Below are 22,942 nucleotides of genomic sequence, written 5' to 3'. Positions count from 1 at the left end.
CTTGGGGACCGCTTTGCAGAATCCGCTGTACCCGTTGTGGCCTCCTCTACATCGGGGAAACCAAGCGAAGGCTTGGGGACCGCTTTGCAGAACACCTACGCTCGGTTCGCAATAAACAACTGCACCTCCCAGTCGCGAACCATTTCAACTGCCCCTCCCATTCCTCAGACGACATGTCCGTCCTGGGCCTCCTGCAGTGCCACAACGATGCCACCCGAAGGTTGCAGGAACAGCAACTCATATTCCGCTTGGGAACCCTGCAGCCCAATGGTATCAATGTGGATTTCACAAGCTTCAAAATCTCCCCTCCCACTACCGCATCCCAAAACCAGCCCAGCTCGTCCCCGCCTCCCTAACCTGTTCTTCCTCCTACGTATCCCCTCCCATTTCAAGCCGCACCCCCATTTCCTACCTACTAACCTCATCCTGCCCCCTTGACCTGTCCGTCCTCCCTGGACTGACCTATCTCCTCCCTACCTCCCCACCTCCACTCACCTTTACTGGCTCCATCCCCGCCTCTTTGACCTGTCTTCTCCTCTATCCATCTTCTATCTGCCACCCCCGCTCTCCCTATTTATTTCAGAACCCCCTTCCCCTCCCCCATTTCTGATGAAGGGTCTAGGCCCGAAACGTCAGCCTTCCTGCTCCTATGATGCTGCTTGGCTGTTGTGTTCATCCAGCTCTACACCTTGTTATCTCAGATTCTCCAGCATCTGCAGTTCCTACTATCTCTCATCAGTCCCTCCTCAGTTATCTAGTTGGCTGAACGGCTGGTTTGCAATACAGAGCGATGTCAACACCGCAGGTTCAATTTCCATTTAGGCTGAGGTCACCATGATGTGTAATTGCGTTTATTTGAGTTTAAGATACTAGTTTCAGACCCAACCTCAAGCTGAATCTGAAATTTGATGACGTTATAATGACTCTCATCTAAGGAATCTTTATGATGCTCATTTTCAAATTTTAATATTCACCTAAATTGATTAGGAATTAGGAAAGATGTCATTCAGCTGTTCAAGTCTATTCAATTGATCTGTACCTCAATTCCATCTAGACATCTTGGTTTCCTACCTCTAGCTACCTGAGAAAAACCTAGCAACTGCCATTTCAAATTTTCCATTGAACTATCCCCTGAAGCTTTTCAGGAGAGTGATTGGGGAATGGTAATTGGTCTTCATGGAACTAGGAAGGAATATCATCAAACAAAGGTGGCAGAATTATGCACGAAACACCAGATTCTAACATTGATTCCTGGAAAAAAAGAGAATGGCAAACTGAAGAATGATTCTATGTTATTTAATATATCATTTTTCTTCTAAGTGTGACCAGGGCTCTTTTATAAAATGTAATCAATATAAAGCTTTAACCCACATTTCTATTGGAGTTTACTAAAGTCAGATTCATGGGAGGCTGTGTCCCAGCCTCTATATTTTTAAATCTGAATATGGGTCAGCAACTCTTGAAAAGTTTGTCTATAATTCCACCGCCGACATAAGGCAGCCAGATTTAGTAATGAGAAACGCCAGGCCCAGTCTGTTTGTGTGTCCTTGAAGCCAACATCAATGAGCTCCAATTTAAAAACAGCTTTAGTTAAGCACATGGTAGAGATAAAATTTTCCTACTTCATCACAACATTCATCCAGAATACCAGACATAGTTGGAGAACAAAGAAATACAATGATTTAACACAAAGCAGATATTTCACTGGATGCAGAATATTCACAAACTGTGTTTTTAATCATCTTCATGTGCTAAGAAAGGCATTGTCTCCCTTGTATCACAATCTATTTCATAAATGAGATTAAAAGTTATATCTCTGTAAATTAATACGCCTGCAAGTAGATGTTGCATCAAGTGTAGGCAGCCTAACTAATCCATACCAGTATTGATGCGTAATATCTGTTTTCCTATATCCATTTTCATATAACGCTTATCAGATTTCTGCTATTACCTTTTCCCTCATGCTTATCTAGCTTCTCTGAACTGGATTAATGCTGTTTGTGTCAACTACTCCTTCTAGTGGCGTGTTTCACATTCTTACCATTCTTCGCGAGAAGAGTTTTCACTTGGATTCGCTACTGGATTTACTTTTTTTTAATTCACTCGAATGTGAGCATCACTGGCTGGCCAGCATTTATTGCCCCTCCCTAGTTGCTCTTGAGAAGATGTTGGTGAGCTAAACTAATGACAATCTTATGTTTATTACATGTAGTTTTGGACTCTGACAAATGGAAACATTTATTAAATTATGTTAGAAATCTGTATTTTGCTCGGAAAACAACATTAGTCCTCTTAGTTTTTGCATCATATTTGTGAACCTTTTTTTAAATCTTCTTCCTGCCTGTCTTTTGATCAGAACCATATGCAAAACTCAGAATATGGTCTAACGGACATTTAGCACAGCGTCTCTCATTTTTATTCTGATCTTCTAGAATTGTGGCTCAGGCCTAATTTATTGTGTTTGATGGCCTTATTAACCTCTACTGCTTTTAGTGATTTGTGCGTTTAGATGTCAAGATTTTATTTGAATAATCTGAACTACTCATAAATGTCATAACGTGCCCAAATAGTTTGATTTTTTTAAAAGTATATATGCTTAAATATGGTTTTCCTTACATTTTCTACCTCATTTCAGAATGAAAACAACTTAAGATTTCAAGTAAAAACATGCCATGACTTAGTAATCAGTGAAAAGCAGCTTTTCACAGCAGTTTAGATATCGAGATAATTTGAACTTCAGTTTGATCACTGTAGGGTGATTTGTATGAATGCAGAATTTAATCTCAAGTGGTTAAATAGGTGGTGAACAGTTATGCATAGTTTACCTTCTGATACTCATCATATTCATAAATGGCTACCCACAGCTATTTTTGACATAGCCAATCATAAACTGAAAAAAAACACGATAGTACCCTTCAAGGGTTGCCATAACTTGAACAACAGCAATTTTCAGCATATTGGATGTTAGAATTGAGTGCTGCATTTTTTGCTTTGTGATTGTGAGAACAAAAAGCAATATAAAACTGGAATCCTGCAGAAATTGTTTATACTTCATTGTCCTTCCTGAATCCATATTTAATCAATAATTTATAGCAATCCAGGGTGATGTGCAAATACTTTAGCATTTGCATTGACCTTGGTTTATCCAACATATTTATATTGTAATCCATGGAAATACTAAAGGAACTTATTGTTAAGGTACTTATCGACACAACTTAACTTCTTTTTCTTACATCTTGCATTTTCCAGCATGTGAGCATTTATCTTCTTTTCAGGCTATGTGTCATTTCTCACGTGGAAAATTTACAAGGAGTATCATTTCTTTCATACAACTGCACTTCAGTCTCTCAGGTTCTGAACTGGTAACATTGGAACTTATCATTACAGTAACAAGAGTTTTGTCATTGCTTTTTATCTTTTACTTAACCTACAAAATTGACAACCTGTTTTTAACAAATTAAATTTTGGTTCTCACTGGCATACACTTTTGACCATGTTTATACCGAAACATTGAAGTCCTTTACAGAGCTGTTTACTCAAGTACCTACTGCTGATTTCAATGAAAATAATACTTGGTCATACATGTTCATGCAGTGCCAATGTGACTTATAAGATTAGTCATCGATTTAGTTTCACATATTCACTTGCATTCATTGAGCCTACTGGTAGGGGTATGAATGAAGAGGGTGCACATTTAATTTATTTTTATCTTCACACCTCTGTGTTCTCCTATATGTTTAAAGAAAAGAATGTAACTTTTTAAAGTCTCTTATTCCCCTGTATTTTTGAATGGTATTTTACTATGTTCAAGTTCTTACCTTTGTTCTGAATGTATATGCCAGGTAAGTAATGGAATTCTTAAAAATTTTTCTTCATATCTTGCCTCAACTGCACTTCAGTATTTATTAACCCTCCCTACAGAGGCAAGTTACTTTATCTGACTCGCATCAAACTGTTGAAGACATCGTGTGTTGGATTTTATGTTATTACTACCATCCCTATCCCACCACCAAGTTACAGGCAGCAGGGGAGATGTCAGGTTACCCACTTGCCAGTGGTCCAATTGAGGCCTCTCAGTGAACAACTAATGCACAATTCAATGTCTCATCCACTGCTGCTCCAGTTTTATAGGGAGTTTTAACCCCATGGGTTGCTGGTCAGTGAAAAGGGGAAAACATCCTTTCTGAACTCATCCAAGAACTTCCACCAAACCACAATTTTGAGTCTCTGTGTCACCCTGTCCATCCAACATCCCCCAACCTTACTTGTCCGTGCTGGTGGCATCACCAAGAGCTGCGTTTACTTTGTCTGATGCTATCTGAGGTTCTTTTTTCTCTGGTGCCACTGATCATGGTGTGACAATGCTGCTGACCACTAATTGGACTGCAGCTCTATAGAGAAGGCCAAGAGTCCTAGGTATTTTCTGATCAACCTATTTGGAAATATTATTCCACATCTGGAGCAGGTGGGACTTGAACCTGGTTCTCCTGGCCCAGAGGTAGAGATATTACACTGTGCCGCATTGGTCCTCCAGGGGTCTTCCTGAATAATAATTAAAGGGCTAATGCCTGGAGAATTAGAGCAGGCCAAGTGGAGCCAGGCTCTCCCTGACTTTTATGCCAGTCTTTGGGTATCAGTCTTTGGGACATAATCCAGCTGCTTGTTTCTGAAGGTCATTGCCTAAACTATGACCCATTAATCCTTTCTATAACATGTCAAATAAAATCACACTTATCTCCTATCAGTATATTGATCAGGTTAAGAAGGTGAGGTTGACACCCCTCTGATAACTAAAACCAAAACACCCAGAAAGCTCGCCTCACCTCATAATCTGTTAAAGGAAATGTGAAAAGCGGTATAACCTGCCTCTCAGCTCCTAAAATGTTATAAAGGAGTGGTTAAACAGAATAAAATCTTTTTACTCACTTTATAATCAACAAGTAGCAATTTATTTATCTAACTCTAACAGTAACCAAATTAATAGAACAACTAACAAACCAAACAATTCCTCCCTAACTATTCCCGAATAAACAAAATTATAATGGTATGCTGTTCCAATAAGTATAAGTCCCACTTATATAAACCAAAGTAATAAGAACAATACATTAAAACTTAGTCTCTCAAAATTACAGCCAGGATAAGTCTTCCAGAATGCTCTGCACCTCTCTGCTGATCCTCAGTGAGGAACGCCTTTCTCTGTCAAATTCTTTTGTCAGGAATATTAGCTAAGAGTGCCGCTGTACCTTTAGTTTAGATGATGATTTTCTGAGAGCTTAGAGAATTCCGTGAGAGCCAGTGATTGATTCTTTGTTAGCTGAGGGCTGTTCTCTTGGCAAATGACAGTTGACTTCACACCAATTTTCAAATGCCCTCTTCTTTTATACCCTTGACAACCTATTAATTTCTTATAATTGGATTAGTCCTTGGTTGTCAAACTGTCAGATTTAAATTTAATTGGGTTTTGGCACCTAAGGCCTGGTTTAAATTAATTGGCTAAATTCAAAAACCTGTTGTCTTGGTAAAAATGCTGCTTTGCCTGCTAACTGTGTAGCCTTTAAATACAATGTTTCACTTTCAAGAATTCTCTGTGCATCTGCCTCTGCCTGCAGACCTTTTTTTATATCTCCAAGCCAAAAAAAAACACATCATCATTTAAAGGGACCATGCACTCTTCCATCCTATCATTTTACAAACATCAAATACTCTAACCAACTTTACAACAATCAATACATTCAATATGGTTGCAAATTCATTTTCATTCTTTTCCTTGAAACACCCATTTGACTGATAGTCATACAGCATGGAAACAGTCCTTTCAGTCCAATAAGTCCATGCCGAATATAATCCCAAACTAACTAGTCCCACCTTCCTGCTCCTGACCCATATCCCTCCAAACCTTTCCTATTCATGAATTACCTAAGTGTTTTTTTAAATGTTTTAACTATACATGTCTCCACCACTTCCACAGGAAGTTCATTCCACGCACAAACTTTACGACAGGGTACAGAAAATTTCAGGAGGAAAGAAAGGAATCAACCAAAGACCGCTTTATATAAAGGGTCTGCGTTCTTTTGGTCATACTCTTTTTGGCTTCACTTTCCTGATTCATCCAGTTGGAAGCCATCACTTTTCATTTCTGTGATCGTCAAACTCCAATATTGTATTGCAATGCCATCACACAACACACTGGAAATCAGAAACTCTACATATTCTATTTAATGTGTCCCATTCTACTCTATAATTACTAAACAGGATGACTGGAGGAACTCTTTTGCATGAAATTTATAGTGCCTGCAAAAATATTTTATAAATAAGCATTCTTTGAAGAGTTTAGATATTTAAATAAATTTTATCTTTCAATAGTTGCTGCAAAATTGGGTAGTTTTTTTTAAGAAACTAAATTACATGACATGAAATTTGGAAAGGTGAAATATTGTTGAATTATTAAACACTGAAATTTATTTTGAAAGGAAACAAAGCTTTGAGAAAGCATTGAATCATTAATTTGAAAGTTTGCCACTCCAAGTATAATTTTGCTAAATATGAAGTATATTTCTTAATTCTTTAACCTAGGTGAAAATTATTTACATTGCTTTTGGCATTAATTATTATCTTTGGAGTTACAGTTGCTTTATTTCTTTATTTATGTGAAAATGCTAGATTTCTTGACTCAAAGAAAAGCTGTTTTTTAGTGTCTAGGGATGCTTGAGGTCAACTGTCACAAATACAGTGTCAACTGTTGCAATGAGGATTAGATCATTGTAGTTTCTTGACAGAAAATTGAATTTGATGTGACAAGGTGTAAAAGGCGATTGGAAAAAGCATTCTTTCTTTCCAAAGTCACCTTATGGGAACAAGAATACGTACAAGTGAGAATCCTCAATTTCAGCTTTAATGCTTCACCTAGTAAGGTGCAAACAATCTGGCCAGGAGTTTCACTTACCATGTGTTCTGGCAAGGAAGTCACTAAATGGCATTTTTGACGAAGAAACGTGAATGGTATAGGACTTGGTGGGAGTGAGGCAGTGAGTGTAGTGAAGTGGGAAGTAGGAATGGGTCTAAGAGCTTCTAGTATTATCGAACAAGTTTTGAAATCCTTTGTGATCGCTTTCCTGACATTTTGAAAACAAATTATTGTTCACATATAAAAGAAAATGTTGATTCTGAATTACAATGGTGATTGTCATCCCTCTTGTGGAAATGTAACAACCGTGACAGTGTAACCAGAACTGGCTGAACTCTCAAAAGCAACAGGTGTGACTTCCTGGACGGTGCAAGTTCCTTGCTGGAAGGACATGGTACTCTGAACAGATTACGTATTCTTATTTGCTTCAAAGCCTTCGCCTTTGATTTATTTGTTTTTTTTTGCTGCTTTATTTGCACTTCTTTGGAGGCATTGAAAGTGGCCGGAGTTCACCTTATTACACCCAGCTAGACATCAAGCCAAGCCCTGCTCAGACACCTACACATTTCCATATACCAGGTAGGAGCTTATGCACTCACTGGCATGGCTTGAATGCTACAATGAAAATAAGTGACATTTCTAGATTACATTAAACTAATACGTTCAAATGTAAAATTTCACAGCACAGCAAAACATAATCACAGGCAGAGCAGTGGCACATGCCATTTATTCAGGCACAATGACAAAGCATCTTAAACTCTTTGATATTGGGGTGTAATTATTTTTTTAATGTATTAAACATTGGCTAGTAAGTAGACAGTAAGTGAGAAGAAGTGAAAGTCATAATTGTAAATTGCATTCTTTAACCAAACTGAATGAAATTCATGTTAAAAAATACATTATGTAAGATATTTGAACGGCATATTCCACTGCTAATTGTTTTCATCTTTTGAAATGAGCTCTTAATTAACAAAGAAGTGTTTTATATGCATATTTTTCTGCAAAGAACTTGAGTTTTGCAAAAGGTTCCATTGGTCATCAATTACTTAACCTTTTGAGAACCATGATATGATTTGGAGAGAACTAATGCACCTTTTTTCATGTAATTGATGAATTGAAAATGCTTGAGATTCAAGATGAGGCTGTCTCTTAAAAAAAAACATAAAGAGTAAGAGTTTGTCTCCATGAATGTCCTGACTACCCTTTATAGTGTCTCAACAGATATTGGACATCTCACATGTTTTGAATTTCCCTTCATCATATACATTATGATAAAATATTTCAGTGGGCAACATGATCGTACATTTCACTTGCACTTTAACATGGTGCCAGGGCAGAATATGAATATGGTTTATCAACAGTAGCCAAAGCTGTGCATGGAGGAAGACAGAGAATAGGCACCTGGCAGCAAAATGTAATGAAATTTACTAAGCATATTGCATTGCCATTTATGCACATCTACCTGAGGAAAATAGCATTAAGCATAAAACATACATCCCTACAGTTAGGGAATATGCTTGATCAAGTGAAAGAAGAAAAAAACTTTACATTCAGGCACAATAATGGCCCAGAAATTCCAATGGAGTAATTGATCCACATTGCAGCATGATAGATTGGTGTTGCACATAAGAGCCATGTGGAAATCCTGACACAGCTGACTCCACAGAAATTGGCCAAGAAATTTAAATTTCCATGGGGCAATTTCCTAGCATCTGTAACCACCCCAAAGAAAGGCCTTTACTCTGAGTTCGTCAGAAATTTTAATAAGGTTCCCACTGATTTATGCTTAATATTTACTCAGGATAAATGAGTGGAATTAAAAACTGGTCTAACTCCTGAGAAACGATCCCTCCCACTGATTAACCGCCGCTGGCCCTCGACAACACAGGAGTTGACATTCCCATCAAACAAATCAATTTGTCCCTACCAAACCAATTAACCCACCCAAACCAATCCTTTGATCTACTCTAAGCATTTATCCACTTACCTGACATCCTAATTAACTCCTTACCCTCCTGGCTTCCTATCTCCCCGCAATCTGAGCCCCTCACCAATCTAGCACCCTACTCACCTCGTCCACCTGAAACCCTATCCATTACCCATCATATCCTACAGCTACATGAGCCCTTAATCTAGCTGGCAACCTACCCTCTAGCATGCTAACCCCTCATCTACCTGACACCCTACTCCCAAACTTACACACTTATCCTTTTTCAGTAGCTTTGAAAGTGCCTCCATTCACATGACATTGCTATCTTCCTAACTTTACATCTATATATCTGATACACAACTGATCGTGCATGCCTCTGCAATAGAATAGTGTCAAGTGAGTTAATAATCAGATTTGTAAGCCACTTTACATTTATGTGTGCTGAATCATTAGTGGAACAGTTTTCATATCAAAAAATCATCCAACATTTTGTCAATGTTATGGAAGTGCTAATACTTCCCTTCATTTATTTGTTTGTTGGCTTTCTGATAGTTTTCTTTTCAGTGAATGTTACTTATTATCCAATAGGACAAGCAGACATGTATCATGACTACAATGTAATACTAATCTCCAATTATCACAATGTCATGCTGCTGCATTCATTGAATTTGCTTGAATTGTTTTAAGGCCGCCTTCATTGCATATTCCAAGTGTGCACTACATGTATACAAATATTATGTTCAAAATGCAATGAAAAACATCTTAGAAATTGAACATTGCTAGTATTATGAATCAGCTAACATTGGTAATAATGTTCAAATTTGACTGTTGACATAGTTTGAACGGGGGTAAATAGTCAACTAAATTGATATGGGTATCAGGTTCATGAACAATTTTAACTTAGGGAGCCTGAAGCTGCAATTTAAACAATTATGTCACTAGACCAAGATTTAATATTTTTATAGACTGCTTGTACACTGTTAAGATCCTATAATTAACTCAAGCATGCCTTTCTTGGTCAACGCAGTTTCAGAATAATGCACTGTTTCAGCATGATGCACTATTTCAATTTAATACATTTGCAACTTATATTTATTAATAACACCTATCCTTGCTTTCTTCTCTTTCCTTTAGCAAGTGGAGAAATCACTAATATCTACAGGAAGCCCCCTATCTATAAGCGACATGGTACTATCTGCTTGACTCTTATACTTAAACCTTGAAATGTTTACATTTTTAATAAATGTGGGAGTAGAACTTGCCTTTGCTTAGTGCTGTGAAGCCCAGTTAAATCAAAGCTCATGAGGTAAATTCAAATTTAAAATAATGGCATACAAATTGGAATTGATGCTGTGAGCTTGGTTGTACAATTCAAAATTTTAAATTAAATTATTTAACAAGTCGGTACTCCTTTCCCTTGACTTTTAAAGTACTATTCAGAAAAAGTAAACATCTAATTTGTATATCACACATTATTACAGTGAGTCAATATGTTACATTTAATTTGCTTTAACCCTTGTAGAAATGCAGTAAATTTCAAATAAAATTGTGAATAATCCTTGAGACTGATCATTAGGTGTGATCTTTTGATATGCAGGTAACAAAACAAGTTGTAGGCTTTGCCTGTCTTCCTTAAAATGTGTTTGAACTGTCTAGCAATATGTGAATCCTTGTTCTCTTTATGTTTTCTCTAGGCACGATCTTAAAGTTTTTTTTCCCCTCAAATTTCCCTAAACAAAAATTGATCCAGTGAATGACCATTTAAATCTACCTGTAATCTTTCAAGACAACTACATGTTATGCAATCAAGACAATGTTTTCCCTATCATCTTATAGATGGATATCTACTCAAAACAGTTGATACAAAATAATACATCCTGTATTGTTTCAAATCAATACAGATTTGAGTTTCAGTAATAGACTATTTTAATACAAATCCTTTCTTTGTCCAATAAAAAACAGAAAATGCTGGAATGCTCTTCAGGCCAGGTAGCATTCATGGAAAAAGAAACAGGGTTAATGTTTCATCCCAGATACCTTTCATCAGAGTTACAGCATTCACTGCATTTTGCTTTTGCCTTTTTGTCTAATCTCATTTTGAAGAATGGCAAGAGACAACTTGTGATTGAATAAAACAAAGAATTGCAGATGCTGGAGATCTGAAACAAAAGCAGAAATTGCTGGAGGAACTCAGCAGGTCTGGCAGCATCCATGCGAAGAAAGCAGGATTAATGTTTTGAGTCCTATGACTCTTCATCAAAACTTCATCAGTTCCGAAGAAGGGTCACTGGTTTCAAAACATTAACTCTTCTTTCTTCTCATTAGATGCTGCCAAACTTGCCGAGCATCTCAAGCAATTTCTGTTTTTGTGATTTAATCCATTGCTTAAGTGCACATCAGAAATGTATAGTTTAAAACAAAAATTCCTCCTAGATAAAATATCCAATAAATTTTACGTTATTATTTTGCTACCGCAACCTCATTTCAAAAGGTATACACAGTGCCAGGAAAACCATTGTTTTATGCTTTTCTGCAGCTGGTATATAGCAAAAATAAAACTTCTGTAGCTTATCCATAAGACATGATGAAAAAATAAAAATTAGTTTGTAAAATATTATATCTTGTCTACCCTGACAATGAAAGGGATCCTTTCTGTTCAATGTATTTTCTTCTTATTTATTCTTTAACTTGTTCTCCTCACTCTGCTGATGCTTGGCTATCTTCCTGCCTGCTAACCACGCTTTGGTTCATCATTGTGCTGTAAGTAATAATCTCTGTTTTAAAGTTATACCTATTTGTTCAGTGTCTGAAATGCAATGTGTCTTTAAAAAAAAAGTGCTTCCATATCCATTCAGTTTTCTGAATCACAATTTTAACAAGAATTCAACCATGGTTATGAAGGTGATGTCAGGTTAACAGTTGGGATAGCACAACTATAACAATTGTAGCAGGAACTTGTTGCCTCTGGACAGTATATTTGAAATGAGATTTTTCTATTAGTTACCCTTTGTAACTTTTTGTAGTGTGCCTAAGATTAATTAATTGGGAAATAATACTTGCATCCTCAAATACATATAACAATTGGGTTAATATTATGGCAGAATCCATTATAAAAGCATGTCTGAAGAGTTGTTATTGTCAAACTGCAAAATAGTGGGGGAATTATTTTCTGTCAAACAACAGTTGAGGCATGTATCACTTGTAAAGTTATATTAGCAAGCAAAAATAACAGGATAATAGCTTGCTATGTTTGCATGACAAATAAATAAATGGACATTAGCTGTAAATTCAATATGCATCAATGAATAGATATAGTAGGAACTGCAGATGCTGGAGAATCCGAGACAACAAGGTGCAGAGCTGGATGAACACAGCAGGCCAAGCAGACTTCCTGCTCCTATGATGCTGCTTGGCCTGATGTGTTGCATTAATGAATAGTTGACCATAAATTACAGAAAGAATAATGATCAAACATTTGTTACATTTCCAAAAATAGTTGCGTAAAATGGTTTTTAAAAATATTCGTTCATTAGATGTATAATCATTGGCAAGGCCATTTTTTTTATCCAGCCCCAATTGACCCTTGCACCAAGTGGTTTGCTAGGTCCAATTCAGATGTCACTTAGGAGTAAAGTACATTGCTATCACTGTAGAGTTATATATAGGCCAGACAAGGTAAGGACAGTAGATTTCTTTCTCTAAAGGGCAGAAGTGAACAAGATGGTTATTTATGACAATCAACAATGCTTACATGGTCATCATTGGACCATTTTCATTTCAGGTAGTTATTGAATTCAATTTTCACTATCTATCACAGTGGAATTTGAACCCATGTCCCCCAGAACTTTGGGCTGGGAGCCAAAATTCCTATTCGAGTGACATTGCCAGTACACCATCACCTCCCACAATAAGCTTATAGTAGTTGTTTATGCTGTTTCTAGACTGTATAGGTCCATGATTGTCACTGGGAGACCCCACTCGGCTCTAAATATTTTAATAATAGCAAAATGACTTAAATGTGAGAGGATAACAATAAAACAATGGACATTCTGAAACCAGAGCTGTATATCTTATATATATATTTTCCCACTCAATATTCTCCACATACTGTAATAATTATGATCTTCATGAATGCCCTTCCATTTTTTAAATTAATTTAAGGGATGTGGTCATTGTTGGTAAGGGAGGTGAATATTACCATCTCTAATTTCTCTTGAGAAGGTAATGATGCATTGCCTTCTTGAAGTGTTGGTGCACGTTTACACACAGTGCTGTGAGTTCCAGGATTTTGACCCGTGACGCTGACAGAATGACAATATACTTCAAAGTCAAGAGAGTGAGTGGTTAGAGGGAAACCTGCAGGTTGTGATGTTCCCATTATTCTGGTGCACTTGTCTTTGAAGGTGTTAGAGGTCACAGGAAGGTACTGTCTTTGGAGCATTGGCGTATTATGCAGTGCATCCACAGAATTCCTAGTCTACCATCTGTTCTTATACCCAAAGTATTTATATGGGTGGACCAGTTCAGTCTCTATTCAGTCATAAATCTCAGGGTATTGATTGTGGAGAATTCAGTGATGGTCATGGTGTTGCATGTCAAGGAGAGAATGGTTTGATTCACTCTTGTTGGAGATGGTGATTGTTGGCTCCTGTGTGGCACGAATGTTACTTTCCACTTCTCTGCCAAAGCCTGGATATTATCCAGGAGTTGCTGCATATGAATATGGACTGCTTCTGTTTCTCAGACATTGTGAATGGTGGTGAAGATTGTACAATTATCAGCAAATAATCCCACCTCTGACCAAAACAAAAACAAAGAGATGGAAGGCGTCATTGACAGCACTAACAAGTGACATTTGTTCAACAATAACCTACCTCTTCACTGATGCTCAGTTTGGGTTCCATCTGGCCCAAATAGCTTATGATCTCATTACAACCTTGGTCCAAACATGGACAAAAGAGCTGAAATTAAGAGGTGAAGAGACGATGACTGCCCTTGACATCAAAGCAGCATTTGACTGAGTGTTACCTCAAGCAGCACGAGTAAACCTGAAGTCAGTGGGAATTAGGGAAGAAATTGTCTGTTGCTTAGAGTCATATCTAGCAAAAAGGAAGAGATTGTGGTTCTTGGAGATCAATTGGCCTTACCAATGTCCTTTACAGCTGCAACAACACCTATACTCAATTCATTGACCAATAAAGACAAGCATACCAAACCCCTTCTTCAGTACCCTGTTTACCTGTGACTCCATCTTCAAGGAACTATGAACTTCCACCCCAAGGTCTCCTTGTTCGGCAACACTCCCAGGACCTTACCATTAAGTGTATAAGTCCTGCCCTGGTTTGCCTTACCAAAATGCAACAGCTCACATTTGTCTAAATTAAATTCCATCTGCCACTCCTCAGCCATTGGCCCATCTGTTCAAGATCCCATTGTACTCTGAGTTAACGTCCTTCACTGTTCACTACACCACCAATTTTGGTGCCATCTGCAAACTTACTAACCATACCTCCTATATTCGCATCTAAATCATTTATATAAATGATGAAAAGCAGCGGACCCAGCACTGATCCTTGTGGCACACCGCTGGCCACAGGCCTCCAGTCCAAAAAGCAAACCTCCACACCACCCTCTGTCTCCCATCTTAAAGCCATTTTTATATCCAAATGGCTAGCACTCGCTGGATTCTCTGTGACCTAACTTTGCTAACCAGTTTATCATGTGGAACTTTGTCGAATTCCTTACTGAAGTCTATATAGACAATGTCCACCAGTCTGTCTTCATCAGTGTTCTTTATCACTTCTTCAAAAAGACTAGTTTAGATGGAGTTTGAGGAAAACTATTTTACCTGAGAGTGGAAGGAATCTGGCAAGCACTGCCTGGGAGGGTAGTAGAACCTTCCAACCTTTAAAAAGTATGTGGATGAGCAGTTGAAATGGCATAACATTTGAGCTTTAGGCCATAGCCATGAATGTTCCAAGTGCTTATAAGTGGAATTAGTACAGATAGGTCAGCAGACACTTAATGGACTGAAGGGCTTCTGTGCTGTATGACTTTATAACTCTGACTCTACTGCACCTGCCATATCCTCACACAGAAGGTGAAAGCTAGGACTGGGCTGCTGTGGTAGTTTTAAGGAGGTGGAGGAGGATAGTGGAGATAATGGTAGGGCCCTCTAGGTAATTGCTACATTCTAAGGCCACATGGACACATGTCTGGACCACCTTACAAATGCCAGGATATTGAAGGTAATCCTGTAGGAGTACAGGCGTCCAAGCTCCTGTGAGTTGGTGAAAGGAACCATGCAGAATCAAATGGAGTGCATGATTCTTTGGGCCACGACTAGATGTGACACAAAAAATCAGGTACAGAGGCTTTCAGATTTTCAGCCATCACCAGTCTGTTGTATCTACATAGCAATCACAATGCCCAATCTCTGGTAAATGAGGTGATCTCCAGTCACCCACTTTCTAATTATGAGAAATGAACCACTGTGTAGCAGCTGAAAGACAACACATTGGTTGAAGATATTCTACATGTTTCATGTCAGAGATCCCTCTGCGACCCTATTGGGGCAATAGCACTATGACAGACATTAACAAAGTGCTTTGAAGATATTTTAAAAGATGTGCTCATTCTGTACAATTATTGAACATTGTTATACCCTCAGAATACTTTTCTTTCCATCTCCCTTTGACTACATAGAGGTGCCTATGCAGTGACAGAGTTAGATCAGAGAGGCTTCTGTGAGTGTAATCTAGCAGAGAGAAGATGGTGCTATTTACACTTGCAGAGCGCAAGAAATCGTTGATTTTTTTCAATGACTCCCTGGCACCGACCTGCTGTGCAATCACAGCCCAGCCTGGGTGGGTCTGGTGAGATGGCCTCCTGGTGCATCATCCAGGAATCGGATGTCTCTTCTGTTCATGACCCTGTCCAACAGCATCAGTGAGGCTGAGCACAAACTTGGACTTCTTGGGAGGCATCTCTGGCGTTCTAGGGATGGCCACCACATGCAGAGGTGAAGTTCCTGGCTTGAAAGGAGGAAAACTGGTGTCCAACTGGACTTTAAATATGGTGCCAGAACCTTCAAGCACAGAAGCTCACACCCGATTAGCACTTAAAAGTTCACACAGCACTTGATTCACTGACAAACTTGTGCAACATCTCACTTGCATCGATAATGAGCTGAAAAGCACATGATCATGTGAGATAACGCGATCACCTCAAGCATTAGGGGAGATCATGCTTGATGCTTTACTTTAACTGCAAAATGGAGAATCACATAGAAAATACATAGAACGTATAACTGTACTGGACAGGAACTGAACCTTTGGGCCTGTGTTCTGTGCCAACCATGATGTCATTCTAAACTAATCCGACCTGCCTACAAATGGTCCATTTCCCTCTGTTCCCTGCTGCTCATGTGTCTGTCTAAATGTCTCTTTAAGTGTTGCTGTTGTTTCTGCTTCTACCATCCCACACCCCAGTAGCACATTCCAGGCACCTACCACTCTCTGTGCAAAAATCTTGCCTCACATTTCTCCCTTTGACTTTAAACCTATACCCCTTAGTTTTTGACATTTCTACCCTATGAAAAAGACTCTGACTATCCAACCTGTCCATGCCTCTCATAATTTTGTATACTCCTATCAGGTCACCGCTCAGCCTCTGACACTGTAGCAAAAACAATCCAAGTTTGTCAAAGCTCCCCCTATAGCTTATACTCTCCAATCTAGGCAACATCCTGTAAACCTCTTTTGCACCTTCTCCAAACCCTCCATATTATAATGTTGCAACCAGAACTGCACACAGCACTCCAAATGTGGCCTAACTAAAGTTTTATACAGCTGCAACATGACTTGCCAACTTTTATACTCAGTGCCACAACCAAAGAAGGCAAGCATGCCATATGCCTTCTTTACCACCTCATCCTCTTGCGTTGCACTTTCAGGGAGCAATGGACTTGCATTCCTATATGCCTCTGTATATCAATGATCCTAAGTGTCCTGCCATTAGCTGTTTATTTCCCTCTTGCATTTGACCTCCCAAAATGCATCATCTCACATTTGTGCAGTTTAAACTCCATCTGCTATTTTTCCACCTAGCTTTCCAACTGATTTATGTCCTGTGACATCCTTTGACAACTTTCCTCACTATCCACAACACAACCAATTTTTGAATCATCTGCAAACATATTAATCAGACCACCTATATTTTCATCCAAACCATTTGTATAAATTATATACAACAGAGGTCCAACGCCACTGATCCTGTGGAACTGGTCACAGACCTCTAGTCAGAAAAACACACCTCCACAACTACCCTCTGTCTCCTATGATCAAGCCAATTTTTGTATCCAACTTTTCAACTCACTGTGGATCCTGTGTGACTTATTATTCTTGTCCAACCTACCATGAGGGTGCTTGTCAAATGCTTTAGTAAAGTCCATGTAGACAACATCCACTGCCCTATTCTCATCAATCGCCATCGTTTCCTCAAAATCCTCAATTAAATTTGAGAGACCAGATATTCCCCACACAAAGCCATGTTGACTGTCTCTAATAAGTCATTCTTTTCAATGTGCAATCTTGGCTGTTGTCTGCATGTCAATGCTGCAGGAAAACCCTGTCTCTTACATATTCATTTTATCTCTCTCTTATTTTTTCTGAGTAACAATATGTTTTTATATTGGGTTTACTGGAGCATCTTAATGTTTACTTGTAAACCATCTAATTACGCTAGTTACAGTTTTAAAAAAAGCACTGAATGCCTTTGTTTTTTATTGTATTGCTGTGAGGATTCTATAGCTGTCTCCTTTCACTCAACCAAGATGGTATGGATCATTTCTTGCCCCACAGGTACTGTTACTAAGTACCACTTGATAATTGTCTTAAAAGATGTTTGCCAACAAAGCTCATTATGGTTAGTTCTTCAGGTTTTAACATCATCACTACTTTAATCCCTTGTATTTGAGGGCAGGATGGATTAACAATTCAAATGTGGGATTTTAATATGGTACTTGTTTGTTTGAATACTAGTGCACTAGTATTAGAGATCCTAAAAAAATTAATTACGTTTAATGACAAGGTAAGGGAGTACTATATATTTTTACTGATGAATTTTGCAAAGTAACAATATTGCATTTACACTGTTCAAAAATATAATTACCTAATATGACTGGAATCAATGTGGTAGCAAGGGATTAAATTCTGCAGGGGTGTCACTAAAGTAAAGGTTAATATAAATTAGAAAAAAATAAGGAAACCTCCTGTTTTTAAATTTGGTTGATAGATGAATGGAAGAAGTATATGTGGAACTAAATTTTAATGTAGAGCCAAAACTTATTATTCGGGGAATTGAAAATTTAGCTTCAAATCTCCTAAATAATAAAGGCCAAGGCTATACATATCCAGGTCATTTGGAAGGATATCTAGAAATAGATAAGGATGTAACCAATGCAATGAGTTCCTCCAATACTTGTCTTTTTACTGGAGTCAAGTAGAGCAATTATAGATGATTTGTGGGAGAACGTCGCGTTGACAGGGACTACCTTTTTGTTTATTAATGGTTTTAATATTTTGCTCTTGTCTGTCAGCAATACAATAAAAAAAAGCATCTGTTTTTAATATTGATGGGTACTGCAGCAAGAATGTACATGGGAATTGTACTTACAATGTTGAAGGGTCCTATGAAATGAGGAGGAGGTCACGTAACCACAGCTATTCCATTCTTATATAGATGCTTCCTCAGACAATGGGCAGAGATTTCTTTTCCTTTCTACTGTTTATCTGTATTTGCACAGGAAGACGTTTGCTTATGTTGCACAGATGTGCATAAGTTGTACAGCCCTGCATTAAAACACACTATATCATTGCAGGGAAAAACCAACAATCTCCCCAAATAGGAACTGTATCAAATTCTGCATCAAACTTGTTTGTTTGGACTGTGTAATTCCAATTCTATTTCTTTTCCATTATTGTCACTCTCATTTTATGCTTTGATTGTTCATCTTACTGCAAACCTCCAAACCGCTGGGAAATATGTCTGACGTTATGGAATTCTTATACCCATTACTAACAGGACAAAGAAAGCAGCTTAGCTTGCTTAGTGAATACATTCACTGATCATTTTGAAAACCCTTAGCCCATTTGACTAATACAATATGCTGATCAGCATGAGGATCAAATTGTGATTTTCCACCCCTGGTCAGGTCCAAAGAGATGGTGTAGTCCTTGCTTCACCAACCTGACCATTAAGAATAGTGACATGAAGATCAGATTTTTGATTCCGTGGGGGTGGACAGGCAATAGGATTATAAGTCCGGGCAAGTTACGTAGAAGCACTGAGGAGCTATCAGGCATGGAGGCAGGCTGGGCACAACGCCACAACCATTACCAACTTTACGAATGAAGAATTCACTGTGCCTAAACAAACACCATGTCCTATTCTTGCCAACCAATATTACCTCATGCTTCCTAACCCACCAATTGCACCTCATATCCTCCATGCCAAGGTATGCCCCTCAACCACCCCCTTAGTCTTCATGCACCTCATGCCAAGTTATCTCCCCCAAATAGCCCCTACAGCCGCACATTCCCCAAAGCTAAGTTTTACCCCAGTTCACCTTCTCTGATGCCTCATCCTCCAGGCCAAAGTATGCTGCTATACCCACTCTACATGGTCCTTATTGGCTGTATGGCAACATGCCAAACCATGACCTTGATCCACTCACCTTTGTGTTTATACCGACCATGCCAACTCACTGAGTATCCATCATAGATAGACCTCAGCACCCGTGCAAAGATGAGATAAAGTCCTTTGAATAAAGATCTGAGTGTCTATAAAAAAGTGTTAAAAATGATTACAGTTATATTCCTTCAACTAAATAAAACTTGATAAAAATATTCCATTCAAGTGCACTGTTCCTTTTAACCACAAGCATTGGAATGCATAGCCCCACATTAAACAATCTGTTACCACTCGGAGTTGTCAATTATCACTACTGTGATAACAGATGATTGTGATATTAGTCATTCAGCACTAATCTATTAATGGATGTCATCAGACAGAGTGAAAAAGCAAGCCATCATATTTTTTGCACTCCAACCATTATTTTTCAAACATTTCAGGTGTAGAACTTTTAAATGCCTTGACAGCTTGCTCTCTTCCTTTTACGGGTGCTATTGACAGACCTTTTTGATGTTTGGGCAGGTTCTCTTGATAGCTCCCTTTGACAAATGCTGCTGACAGTTTTGACAGTTGATTTTGATAACTCTGTTGATAATTTGAATGAATCTGGTAGTGATGAGTTTATGCATGTTTTACATGCATTTATGCTAGCTAATAACTATCACAAATGGCACTTTTCTCCCCTAAAGAGAAACTGACCTAATCAAGAGCAACACTGACCATCACCAAAAGGGAGCTGACCTCCAACAATCTCAACCCAGCCCATTCCCATCCCACAAAAATGGGAAATGCCATGTTCAAGGCTGGAACTTGTGAAATCTGAGCTTGTTCGTCAGTTTCAATGTGACAGAGAGCTTCTCCATCATGGCAAAAACCCAGTCCTCTGTGTTTAACATTTCAATGTTATTCCACAGGTCTTGTTCATAATTCTGTTGACAATTGCTATCAGGCAGATGCAGAATATATAATCAATGTTTACTTTCAACTGAAACACAAGCTGATTTATTGTGCCCAATGTTTGTTCTAAATTGTTGCTGTTAAGTAAGTCTACTGGATTTCTAGTGGAGCCACTTATAATTGTTCCCATGATATATGTCTAGTGCGTGGCTCACAGTTGAGAGGCTTGGAATAACGCCTTCAAGAAATTTAACCTATCGTGTCTGCACTGGTCATCAAGCACCTATCTATCACAGTCCCACTTTCCAGCACTTAGCCTGTAGCCTGGTATGCTGTGGCATTTCAAATGTTCATCTAAATACTTTTCAAATGTTGAAATGGTTCCTGCCTTTACCAAAGGGGAGTGTGATATACCAACCTGATTACCTTGATGTCCTGAGTTGATTAGGCTAATTAAAATTCACCCATCATAATCCTCCAAATAAAGGGACAGCAAAAACCATTTCGCTACAGAAGTACAGGGCGTTACTGGGGCTTTCCAAAGAGTAGTGTGATACACTAAACTGACGGCCATAGGTTCCTACAAACAGCACAATCTTAATCCAATGGTCCAATGGGACAACTAGTTTTATTCAAATAATGCTGCACAAAGTATCCTATTTCTAGTAAAAAGATATCAAAAAGCAAATTGTTGAAATGTAGCTTCACATGTACAATATACAAAGGAGAATTAGTTCAAATGTGTTAACTGTGCTGAACGAGTATAATTCAGGTGGAGTTGATTGTGTTGACTTCTATTTTATTATAGAAATAAATATTTTATGAATAGACGTTAAAAAGTGCATTGATGAAACTTTTTGTCTGATTATGAATATATTATGAAATCATGTTCGCCCTGAACAACCTTGTGAGTGTAACTGTAATAATTTCACAGAGCTGTGATACTTTTCAAGATTTAGCATTTTTCAAATTGTTCCCATTTTCTTTCCAGTCTAATCTATACTTGGCTTGATTAAAGCAACTTGTACAGCCTCTCTGTTCCACAACACTCTCCAGGGCCCTACCATTAACTGCGTAAACCTGCCCTGGTTTGTCCTACCAAAATGCAACACCTCGCACTTATCTGAATTAAACTCATCTGTCACTCCTCAACCCATTGGCCCATCTGAACAATATCTCATTGTACACTTGGATAGCCTTCTTCACTGCCCACTATACCACCAATTTTAGGTTTGACCACTGTCAAGGAAACTAGCTGACCGGCAATATAAATACTGTGGCTACAAGAACAGGTTGTGAGCTGGGATTTCCGCAACGGGAAACTCACCTTCTGATTCTTGAAAACCTGACTGCCGTAAATAAAGCATTAGTCACGACTGGAATGGAATATTCTCCAAGTGATTAGATGAATGTAGCTGTAACTACATTCAAAAATCTCAGCAATATCCAGGACAAAAAAAACCTGCTTGGTAAATGTCTGTGGCCTGCACACAGTAACAGCAGTGTACACAGTCTACAAGATGCAATGTAGCAACTCACCAAGACACTTTTGATTGTATCTTCCAAACCCTGACTTAACAACTCAAAGAGAAACAGGCGCACATATAGGAATATCACCACCTATGAGTTTTGTTCCAAACAACTCCTTGGATTGAAACTATATTAATGTTCCTGGTTAAAATGATGGAATGTCTTCTTTCATAACACTGTGGGTGTACTTAACACCGTATGAACTAAAGTATTTCAAGAAGGTGGCACACCATCACTTTGTCATGCACATGTAGGAATGGGCAACAGTGCAGGCCTTGCCAATGATACCTGAGTCAAGAGAGCCAAGTTTTAAAAAGACAGTGGAAAACAACATCCAAAATTTAACACTATATTTCATACTATTCCCACTTAGAGTCATAGAATCATACAGCACAGAAACAGATCTTCTGGTCCAATTCGACCATGCTGACCAGGTGCCCCAAACTAAACTAGTCCCATTTGCCTGCATTTGGCCCATATCCGTCTAAACCTTTTCTATTCATGTACCTGTCCAAATGTCTTTTAAATGTTGTAATTGTAACCGTTTCTACCAGTTCCTCTGGCAGCTTGTTTCAAATACTCACCACCCTCTGTGTGAACAAGTTGCCCCTCAGGTCCCTTTTAATCTATCCCCTCTAACCTTAAACCAATGCCGTCTAGTTTTGGATCCTTTAGCCTGGGGAAAAGACCTTGGCTATTCACCTTAACTATGCCCCTCATGATTTTATAAACCTCTATAAGGCCACCCGTCAGCCTCTGACACTCCAGGGAAAACAGCCCCAGCCTATCTAGCCTCTCCCTATAACTGAAACCCTTAATCCCAGCAAGATCCTTATAATCTTTCCTGCGCCCTTTCCAGTTGAACAACATCCTTCCTATAGCAGGACAATCAGAATTGTACACAGTATTCTAAAAGTGGCCTCACCAATAGTGAGAATAGTCAGAACTGCAGATGCTGGAGTCAGAGATAACACAGTGTGGAGCTGGAG

General features: G+C 38.5%; 1 protein-coding gene across 1 annotated transcript in view; it reads left to right on the top strand.

Moving 5' to 3' along the window:
- LOC109928508 (actin binding LIM protein family, member 3) overlaps positions 1-22,942 on the top strand; it is a gene marked incomplete at its 5' end in the record, with an annotated part of 177,408 nt that overhangs the window by 111,702 nt on the left and 42,764 nt on the right. The window lies entirely within an intron of this gene.

The sequence above is a fragment of the Rhincodon typus genome, chromosome 12, assembly GCF_021869965.1.
Source record: "Rhincodon typus isolate 14 chromosome 12, sRhiTyp1.1, whole genome shotgun sequence".
Classification (NCBI taxonomy): domain Eukaryota; kingdom Metazoa; phylum Chordata; class Chondrichthyes; order Orectolobiformes; family Rhincodontidae; genus Rhincodon; species Rhincodon typus.
The sequence above is the reverse complement of the archived record's forward strand: the minus strand, read 5'-3'. Positions and strand labels throughout refer to the sequence as shown.